Consider the following 18,508-nt stretch of genomic DNA (forward strand, 5'->3'; position numbering starts at 1 on the left):
GTTAGAGACTTTTCAACGTGAGATAATTTCTTAATTGAAAAGACCAATAACTTGAAGCTTGTCACAGAGTACACTCAGGTCTTGCTGGAGTGTGTGGATTTCTCTCACAAGTGCTTCATATTCACATCTCAGCTAAAAACTCTTGCATTCAGCTGAGCACTCTTGCATTCTTTCATATTTATTGACATCACAGACCATGCACTGCAGCCTGATCTCTAGAATGTGTTGACTGAATCTTTGCCTTTGCTGCTTGGCCAGATGTAAACAAGATTGATTCCCACACAAGGAAGGGCAAAGTGTCTTCTATAATGCTGTAATCCCTTGCTGACAATCATTTGACTAGGACAGAGAATTTTGCATTTAAAAGTAGTTGAGATTTGCTTTTCTGAATAATTACTGTGATTGCCCAAGGCTCCTTTGTTGAAATATCAGAGAGGAGATAGTTTCAGTAGCCTGATAATAAACTGGACAACTTCTGGCATTTTAATTCTGCTCCCAATCAATAATGACAAAGTCTGACCTTGAGCAAAACTTATAAGTAGACATTTGTGAAGGAATCAGTTCACACGTTCATTAAGATCTTGTGAACATTATACATGAATCTTTCAAACCGATTCCTACTGTTCCAGGTTAAAAATACATGAGCTGAATACAAATAAGAAGAAAATGAGCTTTCTTTGTTGGTGCGACTTCTATCCATGTTTCATATTACAGAGTACATTGAGTTAGCAGAAAACGAATACTGATATTTCACCATATAAAACCAAAAAAACCCAGCACACGATGTAACAAAAGGCAAAATTAATGCTTATTTCATTGCTAAATTCAGAGAAGCTGAAGTATTCAGGCCAACATATCTTTTCAGAATGGTAAACCAGTTATAACTTTGTGCCTTGAAAGGTGCACATAGCCCAACATACAAAATCAACTGAGCTCACATATTCTTTTGTTACCTGGCTTGAACAGAGGTTTGGCTATTGATATATCACCACTCCTCCCTGGTAATACACTGGCAGTGTCATGATAACTTAAGAACAGCATAAACTTTGCTTCCAGTAACCACCAGGTGCCATTGTCATCCAAATAGAGCTATAATTTAACACTAGATCTGGCTTCTTAGAAATAGCAAGGTATTTCTTAGGGTACTCCCCAGTGGCAAAACACATCATAATATAAATACGCCAACTCAGAGTTTGTGCTTACACACCGTGTTGCACAGGACAGCATGCCCTATCCACATGGGAGCTCAGACTGGAGGGCTGCAGTATGAGAACTGAGATCAACCCATCACACAAATGCACTAGAGAAATCACAAGGAACTCTGTGGACCAATAAAATCCTACTTTTCTGAGAGCTGCATTCTGCCAAAATTTTCCAGTGGGAGCAACATGCAGACACTCAGCCAGGAACCAAGGAGGATTGATGGTGCAGAATATGGGACAGTACTGTTTTGGGGATCACTGAAAAGGTGGAAAGAAGGGTTTGAGTTTCTCAGTGAATGGCTCATGCACTTCTGTTGCATTGTGTTCAGCAACTGCTGAGGGACAGACAAAGTTTATGCACTTTCCACATCTAGCACGTGGGCACTGAGCCCCTTTACCCTCAGCAGCAATGCAATGACATATGCAGAAACTAGAAAGCAAAGAAAACATGCACAAAGAAAAGCCCAGCAGGGGACATTTCACCAGTTTTGCAAAATGGCTACTTCTGTTATGGCACAGTTCACTGACCTTGTATCTTCCCCTTCACCTAATCTTCTGAACTGATGTAAGGACCCATCTAAGATCTGATTTGCAGATCTGAAAATCAGCACAAAGAAATAGGTTTGTGGTTGAATAAATTGCTGAATAAATGGGATTTTGAAGTGCGTATGTCAAATAATGGCAGCTGCCAATGTCTTTGGATATGCTTCCTGGGGGCACAGAAGACGTAAAGTTCTTAAACTAATTTCAAATGCTCTTACAACTTATTTCACTTGATTCGTGTTCAGTATGTATTTCAATTACCTTATTTTCTAGACTGATAAATGAGAACTAAAGATTAAATGAATAATTTGCAAAATTAAATTCATTTCTAATTGGTTTCTATCAAGCATGGCACCTCTCATACAAAGGTAAAAATGACCCAGTGACAAGAATAAAGTTATCTTGTGATGCTTTCCCATTCAATTAAACCTTAACTGTTTCAAGAATTAATTGCATTACAGGAAAAGTTAGCTTTTCATTTTCCAGTGCCCAGGTGTCAGCTGTTTTTCTTATCTGGGTTATATTCATACATTTGACTATTGCTTGATGCTCTTATCACACTAAGAATGCATTTACTGGGAAAGGATAATAGAGAATTCATTACTTTAATGCTTCTGAAGTTGTTAAATGAAAATCTTAATAGTTATGGCTTACTTTGTGGCTAGTGGTGACCTTTTATCTATACACTTAACCTTCAGCCACTTTCCATATAGTCAATGAGAATTCTGAATGTAAGAGCACCAGTGACCATAGCCTTAAATTTAGAAAGAAATCCATGCCTATGTTGTGCATACTGCATCAGGAGTGAAGGATTCCTGGAGTCTAAGTATTTGCCTGTCATTTATTCTAAGTTACCACAATATTTTTACACTGCAAAAGAAAGAAAACAGTGAGCTCAGAATAGGCTTTTGTGAATCCCTGTCTACTTTCAACAGATAAGTAATTAGTTATGATGTTGGCAAAAGAAAGAAGCACCAGTGAGGCCTGAGTGAATCAAGAAGTAGCCACAGGAAGTACACCTTGAATTCATAAGGACTGAAGATCACATCAGGAGCCCTGTTCATCCAGTTAAATACCTACGTGACTAATCTAAACAAAATTACACAGCTCTCATATTTTTGGGCAAGTACTAGCTGCAGACAGCTTGCAAATGACCTCAAGATCAAGAACCACTGGTAAAGCAATTTGGCAAACAATTACAAATAATACGTACATTTAGAGAATTCCAAGGGCTCTAGAAAATTTGCACAGAAAAAAAATGTAGGTTAAGTTTATCAGATAAATTGTTAGAATTAAGAAAATAATCTATCACAATTAGTTCCACCAGGGCACCTCTCAGTCATTAGAAATAAATAACTTTCCCATAAACATCCACCAACCAGATTTCTAAATATTGTACTGATTAAAATGTACATTTTGCATTTTATGTCATCGGAGATTTGTTCTACTCATTTATTCCTATGGTAAATCATGAGGAAGACACGGCACTGAAGTGGAACGTGGTGAGTAATTACACAGTGGTGCAGAAAGACACAGCCTGTTGCAGGGAGGGGAGGGCGTGCTGGGAGCTGGGCTGTGGGAGGGCCCCCTCCTGTCTCGGGTCGGCCCCACACCTATTGCTGCTACCTGGGTAAGGACCTAGCAAGGCACACATGCCCTACAGAAAGAAAGATCCATTGTGCTGACTGTGATGGAGGAATCAAACATCAGCTCGGCACAGAACTGTCGCTTTTATTAAGGGGAAGTTGCTATTGATCTGTTAATTGCAGCTCACATCACTGTGCGTGATTGGTTTCCTTCCGCTGCATTGTAAACAAGGAAAGGACACAATTGCTTCTCTCAGGCTGGATGAAATGAAATTGAGCTATCAAGATGGATTTCTGATTAGGATTTTTTCTTTCCTCCTAGAGAGAATTTCTACTTGAACACGGAGCATATTTTTCTTTTTATGTCAAATTAAATTTGAAGTATCTGGGCACACGCAGTGCCAGATTTTGCAGTCCTTCAGAAATCACTCAGAGGCTGCTGGTGTTCAATATGACAGAGATATGAGTGTGTATGTCACCAGGAGTGAAGGCAGTGTCCTTGGTCTGCATTTGCCCTTACTGATGTCTTTACTGTCCCTCCGAATTTACTTCAGAAGTTAAAGGTGAAGGAGGCAGGGCAGACCAGAGGGGACACTGAGAGAAGACAAGAAGGAAGGAAAGGAGGCCAAGAAGTAAGTTTAATTTCTGCGAGCTCAGTAGAGTTCCATATATTCTTTTCCAGGAAAGGAAGGGTATCAAGATAACCTGGAGTACACAAACAATATCGTGTTTTCTTCCTAGGAAAAACATTTTATTCTACACAACCAGAGCTGCATCATGCAAAATAAAAAGTCTTCCTTTTCTTTTGTTTTCCTCAGAGCTTTCAGAGCATTCATTAACTCTGCAGAAATAAAGAAAGAAATGCCCAGCCCCAGAACTCTGTGGCACTCACAGGAGCTGTAAGAATGGAAGAGGACAGTGGAACATTTCACTTCCAATAAATGTAAAATTCCCTTTCCTTTAGAGCCTGCTCTAGTAAAGCTGCTGGGCCTGTCAGGGAAATAGACAAAAATGTCTCCTGTCCCCTTCTTCACACACCGTATCTCTTGGTACCACTGGGTCCTTAATAAATAATGTCAAAAAGTTCCCCCACTCTTACACTCTGATGCCAGCTACAGGCTACTGGCGTGCACTCATCAAAACTCATGACCACTTCCACGTGCACCAGACATACATCTGTCACATACCAAGCATCCTCAGTCAGAAATGCCACCTGAATATGACATCTGAATGAAAAGTTGTCCTGAAAAACTTAGTCACTTTTTTCTCCCCAGCTGCAGCACAGGAGATGTAGGGTTATAACTCAGCACTGCACGTGCTGAGGAGAGGCCAGATCCCCACAACACCTTGCTGATCTGGAAGGTGAACTCACAGCATGTGCTGGTATCAAACCCATAACACAGACTGCTGCTGAATGATGCCACTGCCATTCTGCAACACTCCTTGCTCAGATACCCTGCCACGTGTACACAGATAGGGCTTTTCATACACCAGACTTTCTTGGTTATATTTAAGCTCAATAATGTGTTATTCAGTATCAGTTGAAAAACATTAGAAGGTTCACTGAATGATGGCTGTTTACTGGAAATGGAAAGTAAAGTTTTGGCTGTGAAGGAGTAAAGTTCAGAACTTAAGTCATTAGTGCTTTGCTCTTCCCATCAGCATTTTATTTATTGTTGCTGTTATGGAGAAATAGGTACAGCTAGAGCTTTGGGAAACCCATATGTCAGGCCATATCCTCCAGGCCTTCAGGCTAATCTTGACAGCTGCTGAGTCTTATGTTAGACAAGCCTGTCACTCAGTACACCCTTGTTTTTTTTTTCTTCCCCAAAGGTGACCTACAAGGGAAAAGGGAGAAATGGTTTGTGCCCATATATTCCCATTCATCCTAACAGAAAAGAACCTGTGGGAACAATGCTGTATTTACTGCTACTAGTTCTCTGACTGTGCAGGAAGGTTTTCTATCACCTGCAGTTGGGGAATGGAGGAGCCTTCGTGAGGTTGGTTGGGTTGTCTTGTTTCATTTTTGAAAACTCCCTGCCTCATCAAGATTTCTAAATCTAACCCACGTATGCAAGTGAATCAATTACAGTTTATAACCCAGGAAGTAAGATGAAACATTTTCTGATACAACACAGACAACTATTAAGGACAGGGAAACGAGGCTTTCTCTTCTTTTTTGCACAATTCCTCACAGATCCGGCATCACGGCAGGGGACAAAGAACAGCACTGCTTGCCTGAGGAAGAGGCTACAGCATGGTCATCTCAACCCAGCTAAATGTTACTACTGTATACCCCGTGATTATGACATTCTGTGGAAAAAATAAATAAATACATTGATCTGAGCTATATGATCTAAGCAATTCATATTTTAATGGCAAAGGATCCAGTTATCTCAAGTCTAGATATTCCACACCTGAGCATTTTCATTGAAGACAGAGAAAATATTATAGAGCACTAAAAGAGTTCTATTAGGACTGATGAAGATATGATTTTTTTTTAAAGGAGATTGCTGATTAGAATAATGCACCTGCAGACCTGTGAACACTACCACTGATTCTCTGGCAGGCTTGCTTGGAAGAAAGCAAAAGTACTACCCCTTTCTGAGAGGAGGCACATAGCAAAGGCTGGGCCAGTGAAGCTAGAGGTATCTCTGTTGGTGGAAGAAATGCAGAGACACAGAAGCAATTTGAAAACATAAATTTGGACTGCAATAGTCTGGATGCACTGTGGAACATGAAAATAGTTATCTGTCCTCCTGAAGCACTGAAGAAAACATCCAGAAATGCTGTGCAGAAGGAGGTGAAGATCATAACTGACCCCTGACAAACCAGGTCTTGTCCATACCTGGCAGCCAACACAAAGCACCTGACTGGCAGCTCGTACCTCGCCCTCCTCAGTGCTGCCAGGACCTTGTGCCTGCTCCTCAGACATCAATGGCAGCTGCCGACAAAAGGCCACCTTCCCCAGTCCCCTGCACAGCCTGTGCTGGATTCAGCTAAGGGACATCCTGGTCCCTAGCCACTGCTTTGTACAGCCACAGCTCAGTAATCACTGCAGTGAAGCAATTAGAAGTGATAGCAAAGGGAAACATATTTTGAATGCTGTAGCTGAGAATGGGCAGATGCCTGGCTGGCTTATAAACATTTTTAAATGGTGTCTGACTGGGTTTCTTACTCTCAGGATAGCATTCTGTTCTCAGTTTAGACTAAAGAGATTTCACAGGCTTGGAATGATAGGACAAAGTGTCATTTGTTTTCTTACAGACAGAGCTGCTTCCTACTCAGCCTTTGCCTCGGAGGTACAGTCATAGAAAGACAGAGAACTCAAGCATTTCTGCAGCTGCAGATTGACAACGTTGAAACATAGTGTTGGCCCTTTCAAATGCCATCTGTCTAATGAGAGCAAGGTCTTCTCTTCCTCTTGCAAAAACTCTGTGTATTTTGTTGTGTAAGAGGTGAAAAATATAGAAATATGAAAAACTTAATTAGGGCAGAATGAGAAGACAGAAAGATATTGTAAGATGGAAGCCAGGCCCCATCTCCCATTTACTAAAATAAGCGTAAAGGAACAAGCAATTGTGGTTGAAGTAAAACAAAGTTCGATGCTAATAAAAATATGTTTTTCCCCCACCTCTTACAGTTAACCTTCCAAGTCAGTACCACAGTAAGTCATCAAGACCAAGCACTTAAGTTTCATTAAAATAATCACATGAATGTGGCACAGTTCTCATCTCCATCTGAGGTGACACAGAGGGGCACACAGTGGTGGCATGTGTCTCCTCATTTAGAGATGCCAGGCTCCAAATCTACAAAGAATGGGGAGAGCTAAGTTTAACCAATAGTGCACTCTGTCTTCATGGCTGCCACAAAGTGCTTCAGGCCAGGAGGAAATTTCTGCTACAGCAAGCTGCTCAGTGAGCATGTGCTAGGAAGTCCTGCAGGCTGTCCTACCTGCACTCAGCGTCTCTACAACAAGTAGATGTAATGAGAAATGTGGACATAATTGAGAAACGTGGAAGATGTTACTGTTGTACCTTCCAGCAGGATGTAGTGCTGACCACGTTCAGATATAATTTATGTAGAAAAATGACTCATCTGAGTATGGCAAACCTACAAAAAACAAGACTTTAAACTGAAAGCCATAACCTTTGTAAGCTGCATGGTCTCCTCTTTTGTGTGCTCTTTTAATATATATATATATTAATCCATTCACTCACAAAAATCAGTTCCAAACCAATTCTTCCCACATACAAACATCATCCTCGGGCCTGAAGGGTTTAGCTTCAACCTACAAGATTCAAGATGTAGCTACAAAATCTTCAAGCAATTAAAAAAAAAATGCATTAAAAACAGCCACAAAAATATCCCACTGAGTTGAGACATCAAGAATTTCATCCTACTTAATTTTTTCCCATATATTTCATTGTAGCATTGTGCCAAGTCTTCTTAATGATATGTAGAAATAATTTCTGTCCTTGAAATGTGTCTCAAGAAGAACTTAAATAGATCAATTATTTCAGTGATTCATCTCAAAGATCTCTCTTTTTTTTTTTTTTTTCTGTAAGACCAAATACATTTCTGTTATGATATCAGATGATTAAACAAGATCTTCTGTCCTGGTGTAAATGAGGCCAAGTAGAAAAACTCTGTGGAACTATTTTTTATGCTCTTAGATTTTTCTATTCTGTTAAATATCTCCTGAAACTAGACATTGTCAGTGAGGGAAAAACTCACTGTTAAACCTAATATGAGCTACATTATTTATGCTTCTAACAGGAATTTATCATCCTTTTGAAGGGAAGATGCAGTTCTTCAAAGTTTAGGAAGAATAGCTGCCGCAAACGCCCATGTTGGCATGAGATTCTGGAGCAAGATGTGACAGATGGCAGCAGGACTAGCTACTTGCTACTTTACAAGGACAAAGCCGAGTGCCTCTCCATACGACCCTTTATTTTCTTTGTACTTTTCAATCTATTTTTGCTCTTTTCTGTAACCAATTCAACAAGTTACACATAAATCTTCAATGAACTGAACCAATGCTGAAGTTTTGTTGAGTTGTTTTCCACCACACTCATATGTTTCATTTGTCTTTCAAGGTCTATGAGTTTAATGGAACTCATCTCAGATCACTGTTGCTTTAATTTTTTTCCGTAAAGAACTGGAACAAGGCACTGGCCCCTTATCTGATACTAAGGCACTGGTGGAAGAGGACAAATGATTTGTTATCAAAGACTTCCCATTCCTAATGTAATAAATCGGTCTCTGCCCGCTGATGATTCAGCACAAAAACCCGTTACACTAAATCGTGCAGCCTCGAGACAGACAAATCACACTGAGCCTATTCTGAAGCCAGTGAAATGATTTCAGTGGACTTACTGGGTCAGCTTACTGGCCGCACACAGAGCTGAGCATGATGAACAGCCCTCACCTTCTATATTGCAGGGAATTAGCAAAATAGTTTGATTGTTTTTCCAGTCTAATTATTAAGATCGGATTTACTTTTGTAAAGAATCACCCAAAAATATCCATCAGTATATAATATTCAATTCCTTGTATCATGCAAAGAAGAACTGAGCAAAACAGCAGCAACATTTCACTTGGAGATGAGAAAGAAAATGCCTCCACTATTAATTCATCCTGATAAAGAGTGGCTTTGGCTTTTAAGTACAGCATAACACAACTGATGCCTAATTACAGCAGGCAATGCATAAACAGGATTTCCAAAACTAAGCATTACATTCAATACTCTTTTCTGCAGTTTAAAAGAGCAGCTTTACTTCTATCAGACGTTCTTTGTTTTTATGACAAATGCAACTGATGCCCTGAAGATATTGGACAGCATTACAGCAGATTACAGAAATATACTCAGCACTGAAAGCTTACCTTAGAAAAAAAAAGACAAAAGAACTGCTGAATTTAGAATTACATAAAATGGAGGCTAAAACAGAATTTTTCAAAACATCCCTAGTTTCATAGCTGCTCTAAATCAGACAATAATTATGATATAATTAAGTATCTGAATACAACAAAATTACATACAGGTGTGAAAATTGGCATATTGCAGCTTCAGAATGTCTCGCAGGTACTATTAATCCTTCCAGCACTTCTGTGTTGTTGCTTCAGCCACAACAAAAGCAACCATTCTATGCTCACTGAGCCTCCTGCATGGCTGAACAGGTGAAATACCTCATTACGGTTTCTTAATCACTCTAAGATCCATATTGTATGAAACAACAAAGTATTGCTGTGATTCCAGGTGCAGTAACAGGGACAAAGAGGTGTCACTGAAGAAAACCAAGTTTATCTGATTTACAGCCTCAATAACATCTGAACTATGCTCCACCATCCATGCTGACTATTCTCTAAGGCAACTGCAATAACACCAGCCACAAGTAGGCCATTAAATCATAGATAAACAGAGGAACCTAGTACTCTCTAAGCTAGGTTACAGATTCTATAGCCTGGTTACTCTGAGTGCTGCTTTCAACTGCTACTGTGAGAATGCATTCACATGGGAAATCTAGTCTGTGTGTGCTAAGTAGTGCCTTCACGTTAGACCGTGTCTTCAATAACAGAAGAATGCTGTCACTTCTGTCCGCATGGTAGACATCACACTATAACATCTTCCATTTCCTTTATATTTTATATCTTATTGCCATTAGATAACAAACTTTCCTGGAGAGGGGAGACATCTTTCCAAGGCTTGTGAATGGGCTGCTCTCACACTGCTGTATTATCTATGTCCTGCTTCATAAAGGGGCACAGCGTGTATCACCAGGCAGAAAGCAAATTCAGGTGACCATATTTTGCCCCACCTAGGCTAATGAGCCACTTCAATAGTATGGCTTAACCCTAAAGCGCTCTCCTAGTAGAGCTGTCATTTGACATAGCTGCAATTGCACTTCTGCGGTATTTCTATGGGACTGAAGCAGAGCCCGAGAACAGGGGTCCCAGAACATCATCTGGCCTCATAAAATCTGGCTGTAGTTTTCAGTTTCCAGCTTTTGAATAAACTAACATTTCACAGTTGAGAGTTAAAAGAACACACTGAATAGTGCCGCTTTATTCCACTCTGCACCAAACTTTATCTGCACATTTTCCTTTTAAGTGATTAGTTGCTGCCACACACAGCAGGTAGGTTGAAATCCTTTTTCATCCCCGCTTAGCGTCTCCCTACAAGGCTTACTTCCAAAATGATTGAAGACAAGGGTTCAGGAACAACAGGCGCTGGCAGCCTGCCAGTCACACACACCCACACGGATGCAAAGTTAAAAATATATCAATTCCTGCCTCATGCAAGTGGGGAAGGGGAAAGGAGGGGGGGATGTTAGGGTAGAGAGGGCCGATAGAACAGATTGAGAGGGAGAAGTGTAAATTCACAAAGGGCAGTACACATGTATGTGTCAAGCAAAAGGCCGTAAGGAAAGAACAGGAGCTTCTGGCACTGCTGTATTACGGGGAGGGTGTCTTTGTCAAAACCACTGTTTGCAGGGACTACGTATGCTTAGAAATCTGTACCTGGAGTGGGATGCTCACCCCTCCTCCCCTTCCTTTATTAAAGCCACATGACACACTGCCAGTGAATACCAGAAACGTGATGTAAATGGAGGTGAATCCTGGTTTTAGCCGATCTAGGGTTAGATTTGACTAAGGATCAATGTGACATTTGTTTTCTGTTGTCCTCTGTGTCTCAGCTGGGTTTACATGAGCCCTTTTCTGCCTCTTTTTTCATTGTAGGTGAGCTGCATCTTGAAGGTTGTGCTTTCCTCCTACAGAATCCAATATCATCAATATCACACTGCGAGGAAAGATCTTCCCTGTCATTTTCTTAAGCCACATCTTGTTTTGAGTCTCTTTTTGAGAGACTTTTATTGCAAACAAAGGAAGCTGCCATTTTTAACAATTTGAAGTCAAGGTTTTAAACCATTCTAAAAGCAGCACTTAAAACTGTGTACTGAATTCATTAACAAGGATAGGCTATGGAAATCAGTTGCATAATGAGCATTGTCAAACCAGCGGTGCTTTCCTGAATGTACCCAGAAGGAGTGAATCTTCTGCAGCAAGTTACTGGGATTTGGTAATGCCAAGACCCTGGTCAACAAAGCAAACGGAATGGTATTGGAGTAACAACTGTACAAACAGCCAGAGAAAATGTGTGTTGAATTGCACGTTGTTTTCTTAATAAAAAAGTCAAGCCCTGAAAGGTGTGAGGTTTTGAGGCAAAGAACTGTAAAGACTGGACAGATCTGAGGTTAGCAGAAGGATATGTGTGTAATGCTAATAAACTAGTTTCTGATTTCTGGCATGAAGGGGGTAAATTACAAACTGATGAAGCTTCTCCACAAATGTGATTTCTATTAACATTAAAGCAGCCATGGGCATATACTGAAGGGAGAAATTGGTCTCCAGAGTTCGCTATTTTAACCATCAGTCTAGTGCAATTGCTGGAAGAAAATAAATGATACAGCAATAGCAACTCTAAAGGCAGACAGAGGACAGGAGAAAGAAAATATTAAATAAGAACAGTCACTATGGAAACTGTTGGATTTTTAGTATTTTAACACCTGAATGACTCAGAAGTGGTAATAAGACAAGGAGCCCTTTGCTTTTCGAAGGGAAGTCAGTTAAATTTTGCCCAACCTGGGGCAATTCAAAGATCTTCTTAATAACAGTGCATGTAAAGGGATTTCACCGCTTCAGATCATTTTCAAGAGCTGGTATCAAGCTAGGAAATATCTCTGTCATGCAAGTGCTTTGGTAAAAACGCCCAGCAGAAGACTGGAGAATCTGATCAGGGAGGCAGTGTTTTCTCCTGGCTTTCACAGCAGTTCACCCTCAGCACAGTTGGGACTTGTGGAAGTTCTCCTGCTGCTGCTGCTAACACAGTGCCCGGGAGTACCAAGATTCCAGTCTACAGGCTTTGCAACTATGCTTTGTAACAACCAAATTAAGAATTAAAAAAGATCTTATATTACATTTGAACTGCAGAAGAGAAACAAAATCTGAAAATAAATCTAACATAACAATCTAAATAAATCTAAATTTGGGGATTTACTAGATTAGTTTGTTCAAGTTACAGTTTGTACCTATGTCTGATCTGAAGCCAGGTTCACAGCCAGGGTAGTTCAGAGGGCACATTCGCATCAACAGACATTGCTATAGAAACAATTGAAAAGTGTTTTTGTTCAATGCTCTGTTAAACAGGTAAACTGCATGGATGTATTTAGGTTTTGATACTGGAGATATAGAATAAAGCACTACTTAAAGGACTACCCAGATAAAACATCTCTCAAATTTTCAGTCACACCCAAGTTAAATTCTTTCTAATGTTCTTTAGGGTGTTTACTTGCTCATGAGGAGACTGAAAGGAAATATTATGCTCCTTACTCTGTTTCTTTTCCCTTAATGCCTACACACAAGACACAAAGCAAATCTGGGCTGCTGCCTTGGTAGTCTTGCTACCAACTGCTACTGGATCCTGCAGAACATAAAGCAGATGGAGCACATTACCAACAACTTGTTCTGCCAGCCAGCCAGTCAGCTGAAACCATCCATATCTGCACTTACTGTAAGACAGCCATATTTTTTTAGAAGAAATTTACACAGGGCAGAATCAAAGCCTATGAGACACTGCATGGGAAAGCAGAGATAACCTCACCAGCAACCTCTTTCAAACAGTGACATTCAAGGAAAGAGGTTCTATGTGTTGTTTATAAAGAGTCATGGCAATAAGCAGAGGAACAGTTCAACTTCACTCATTATGTGAGTACTTTCAGGTCAACAGCCCTGATTTCTCTACTGCACCCACAGAGAATTATGATGATGTCTGAAACCAATTCAAGCAAAACCAAGTAGAAATAAACCAAAAACTGTACAGTGCACTGTGATAAATCCAACCTGATTAACAACTTTCTGAGAACTATACTGCAAAGAGAAGCTTTATGTGGAGAGCAAGAATCACTGAGACAGTAATGATGAACATTGGACAGCCAATACATCTGAGTTAAACCCAAGCCCTCAGAAATGGGCTGTGCCATCCAGGCCCTTCACAGTGAGTTAGCCACAGCATTAGGGGAAAAAAGCCCAAGTTTTCACACATTGGGTCATGATATATTAGCAGAAGTTGAGGTTTGGATTATAAGTTTACAAGAAACTCAGCAGGGAAACCACACAGTTGTTGGAAGCCTGCTCCCCAGTAAACCACAGGCAGCAGCACACTGACCATCAGACAGCATTACCATGAAAGAGAAAGGAGACTTCCAGCACCAAACTCTCTTATGTTTGTAATCTAGTGCAAATTATTTGAGTTCCTGTCGACTCTTGGACATAAATATTTATTTTCAAAAGAAGGAATATAGTCACATTTCATATAATGTGATACACAAAAGCTCTACCAGTTGTTGCAACAGTCCCCAATTTTCAAGACACACAGCAGTACTTGCTAACAACAGGAAGGCAGCTTCACACCCTCATGCTTTGATTAAATAGCAATCATGTTATTTTGCTGTTTTGCTCACCATGCATCCCACACATCTGTTATTTCAAAGAAAATTTATGTTTACACAAAGGCTCAAATAGGACTTGAAGAAGAAAGGGGGGGGGGATGCATGCAAGATTTCTAATCTCATCACATTTTAATCTCTGAAAAAACAAAATTCCCTTTTCAGTTAAATAAATTTTGTTTAAAAGCACGTGCACAAACACAAAACCCAAACAGTATTTCAGCTTTTAAAAATGCACATAATGAACTGAAATCAGAGTAATTCCGCTATTTTAAAATTTCCCTAGTAATTACAAAAAAGATCAATCAGCAGCAAAACGAATGGGAAGGAAAATGAGCATCTTCAAATTGTTCATTAACCCAGCCTAGTAACATATTTCTGTGCTTTTGACACTGGCCTTCATTTTCTTTTCTGCTCAGAGCGAGTTTTACAGATGTGCTGTGATCAACAAAATAGATCAGTTTTTGTAAACCCCTGACATGATTCAGATGCCAGCTTTCTTCCTTCAGGTTCTTTTAATCTGCTCTCCAGGTCCTTATTTATGCTCTCCCTTAGATATATGTAGCTCTTCACAGAAAGCAAAATTTCCTCTCATGTCCTGCCTTGGTCACAAAATATTAAATTCATTCCTTATCACAAACCATGTGTTAGCTTCACCATTCAAAGTGTTTATGAAAAAGCACTGTGAATTCCTTGCTTTTGTGCATCAGTCAAATTCCAAACCCACTGCATTTCTGTGGGTGTACGAGCAATTTAAATTTCAGCAATTTTCTGTTAGCATTACCTTTTATTTCCAAGTAGTAAGGAACTCAACTAAAAGTGATGATGGGAAAACTTCAAAGACTTCAGAGTTTGAGTTTGGCTCGGAGGTTGATTCATATACTATTAAACACTGCCGCAGAAGTAATGTTCTCCATCACATCAGGCCTGTTTTTCCAAAGCCTTTGATAACAGCAGAAACACAAGACCTGTCACAGGGACCTTGCCCCTGTGGGTTGGCTGATGGGCTGTGAAAGCCAAGGGTTCTTTCCTACTACAGCACTGATGCCCAGCCAGCCTCCTGATAGCATAGAGGGCAACAGCTGCTCACTGCAGAGTGCTACAGAAAATAGAGCTTCACATTCCCAATTTTGATACACCCTTCACTAAATGAGGAGAGAGTGATTGAGGGCCATAGAAATGACTCACACTAAGATGTGTTTTCTTCTGCCTACAGGGTGACTCTTACATTACCTGGACGGAGAATGCTACATCCTAGCAGGAGATGATCATCATTCTCATCTTTCAAAAGGGAATTAATGTTGTAATCAGGAAATTTACAACCCTATAAAATGTTGAAGGGACTGAAATAAGCTCCATTTTCTGGTGTTGTGTGTGAGGATCTTATCTGCAAATACCCCTTGAAACAATCTGAAAAGGAGCCAGATACCCACATCTAGCCACTACTGAAAATAAAGTGACCATCTGAACTACTGGATAATGAAATTAAGCATTAAACTAAAATGAGAAAAGGACTATGGTATAAAATTAATGACTTTTGTGACGCCTCTGGTGAAGCATATCTCTTTCTCAGATGCTATCTGAGGCAGTAACAGTAAACGATCTGGGATGAGTCCAATACCTACAGCTCGCACTGTTCAAAAGGAATTCTTTTTTTTTTTTTTTGGTAGCTTAATTTTCAGCTTCAGTGCAATATCACACCGCCAGTTCCAGCCCAACAAATATGATTTCTGGATGGAGCAGACATTTTTCACTCTCTTCTACTACATCACTGGCTGCAAAAAGAGAAGACCTGGAGCCACTGCAAACTGTATTCCAATAAGGCATTAGTTAGATATATTGGCTCACTTAATTCCTATGAACCAGACCTTGGTTTCTTTCAAAAGATAGAAATTAAAATAAATGAGCTGACTGACAGAGAAGGTGAACATGACAACAAATTTGCCCACTAGGAAGAAAATCACTGAGGTTACTCTTAACTATTATGAATGAAGCAACACTGAAACAGCCCACATAAATCCCCTCCAGCTGAAGAAATCTGGAATGTGTGGCAGAGAATTTCTTCCAGGAAATGCTACAGTCCCACTGCTACAAGAACTTCAGTGCAGAGGAAAGAAGAGATTAAAAAAAGGTTTGCCATGAATGGAGATTCCCACGCCGCACATGCAGACAGGGGCTCCATATAGCCCAGTCCGCCTGGCGTGGCTCAGCATTCTGAAGAATGGTGATTCCTTTTACGAATTATCAAGGATGATTCTCTGAACCAAAAATTGAAACAGAGAGAATCTGAAATAACTCTGCTCTTAAAATACCTTGGAGGAAGCTTTTAAACTGCTTCCCACAGCCACACACACAAACTTCTGTGTTTAGGGAAAATGTGATGGAACATATTTTAGGGATAGAGTTATGGTTCTGAAGAAACCAGTCGTAAAAGGAGATAAGCAGAAGGAGCAAGGCTCACCTTTCAGTGATTGACAGTGACTTTTAACAGCTTGAATCTTGACATAAGCACCTCAGCTAAATGCTCGCCGCTGGCAATGCTTCAAAGGAGCGACCTGTCATAACCAGACTAATGATCAGAATTGGAGAGAAAAGACGATAAAACTTGCCTTTTAGAGAAGTCCTATTTATTGACATACTGTTGATATACGATCAGCTAAAGGCTGAAATCATGAGGGAAGTCTGAACATCCCAGCTGAAGCAGAAACCTGAGTAGACAAACAATAACCCTAAGCTTTCCACCAGGGTGCAGCACTCCCGGGATGCTTTCCCCCAGCTGACTCCCTGGGACTTCTTTCTGTTTTGCCCTGAAAAAAAGTTGAAGGAGAAAACGTACTGTTTTGTATTTTATGTAGAGGTTACACTAACGGGACATCTAGGATTAGATTCAGACCCGACAAAAGAAAAAACAAAGTCAGCTGAAGTCACTGCAAGCAGGAGCCCTTATGTTAGTCCTGCATTGCCTTATGGCAGAACATATTGGCAGAGGGGACTGGAATACAGTGCGATTTCATTCACTGACACAAACATCAGTTCTTCAGTGACCAAACTCTCTTATGCTTGACAATGGTAGTGGACTATATGGTCATCTTGATTCTTTCATTTTGCAATCCAAAGGCAAGCAGGCTTCTGGCAGCTTCCCAGGGCAGCTTTATAATCTGCTGCAGTTTATTCCTCTTGCTGTTTTACTTGATGCCATAATTATTTTCTCATTTCTAAATTCACTATTAATTTTAATTAAGCTCATCTATGCTCATTAGCTTAGCTAATCTATCTTCACTTTCAAGCATACACACACACCCCAGTCTTCATTTTGACACAGAGTTGGTGCGGAAAGCCTTATGCAAAGAGGTAGAGTCACATATGCAACAAAGTGAAAGGGCTTATAACTGCAGCTTGCTGAAGGTACTTTAATTAAGAATTTCCTATTAAAAAAAAAAAAAAGTCAATTAGTTGGGATCAAAACTTTTCAGAGACCTACATCCTGTTTAATAAAATGTTCATCAGAAGTTTTCTCTGGTGAAAAGTAGAGAATAATCACTAGCTAATAAAAATCAAACGTAGAGGTCGTATCTCATCTACAACAGAGGAGGTGCTGAACATGCTGTGTTTGATTAGAAGAACATTCAGAATCTACAGTTGCCATCCTTGTGCATCCTGAGCCATGAAACCACTCCAGTGCTCATTTCCACCAGATGCACGAGATTTCCTTCTGCTCAAGAGCACAAATTCCAGATTTGATATTTTTTCATGCAGCTGAAGTCTTGTTCTGAGATGTCACTTATCATTATTTTCCCTAGTTATATTTATATGATAAATATAATGAAAGACTAAATGAAAGAATAGAGAAAATGTAATAATATTATCATAGAATCATAGAATCGCCAAGGTTGGAAAAGAGCTAAAAGATCATCCAGTCCAACCATTCACCTATTACCAATAGCTCCCACTAAACCATGTCCCTCAACACAACATCCAGTCGTTCCTTGAACACCCCCAGGGTCGGTGACTCCACCACCTCCCTGGGCAGTGCATTCCAGTGCCTGACCACCCTTCCTGATAATAGTTCCTAATGTCCAGCTTGAATCTCCCCTGCAGTAGCTTGAAAGCATTCCCTCTGGAATGTATATTAGTTTAATTTAATAACTTTTTTTTTTTTTTTTTTTTTTGTTTCCTGCACACAGATTTTAAGTGACGCCTCAATATTTGAGTGGACCATAAAGTTTTTCAAAGAAGTTCTAACCTTGCCCACGTCCTGCATATGGAGCAGTATTCTCGTTTAACTAATGCGATCAATACCAATTAACCAGCTCCAAAGCTGCTGAATCAGGGAAAACTGTCCATGGGCTGCATCAGTCCTTTGTTTACTCTTTCACTTTGCTACTTCAGCTTCTCCCGTAAGCCACATCAATTATTTTATGCTAGTGCCATCCATTGGACTCTTCTATCTCCAATAGTCTGCAGAAAAACAAATAATAACCAACATAGACCATGTTCACAGTATGTTGTCACCCGGTATCCTAACTGTTGCTGGTACCAGATGTTTCAGAAGATGATACAAAACCCTACGGGAGGCAGATGTGAGACAATCAGCTCTAACTCACGCAGAACTATATCAGGTCCACAAAGTTCACCTACATCCTCAAATATTTTAAAATTGAGGCATATTCCA

The 18,508-nt window shown here is 40.1% G+C and overlaps 1 long non-coding RNA gene across 2 annotated transcripts in view; it reads right to left on the bottom strand.

Moving 5' to 3' along the window:
• Positions 1–1,729: 1,729 nt before the first annotated feature.
• LOC107312900 overlaps positions 1,730–18,508 on the bottom strand; it is a 315,686-nt gene continuing 298,907 nt past the window's right edge. For both annotated transcript variants that reach the window (XR_004307167.1, XR_004307166.1), the window contains one exon: positions 1,730–1,799. This is a non-coding gene — a long non-coding RNA (uncharacterized LOC107312900). The remainder of the gene's footprint in view (positions 1,800–18,508) is intronic.

This window comes from Coturnix japonica, chromosome 4, assembly GCF_001577835.2.
Source record: "Coturnix japonica isolate 7356 chromosome 4, Coturnix japonica 2.1, whole genome shotgun sequence".
In the NCBI taxonomy this organism is placed as follows: Eukaryota; Metazoa; Chordata; class Aves; order Galliformes; family Phasianidae; genus Coturnix; species Coturnix japonica.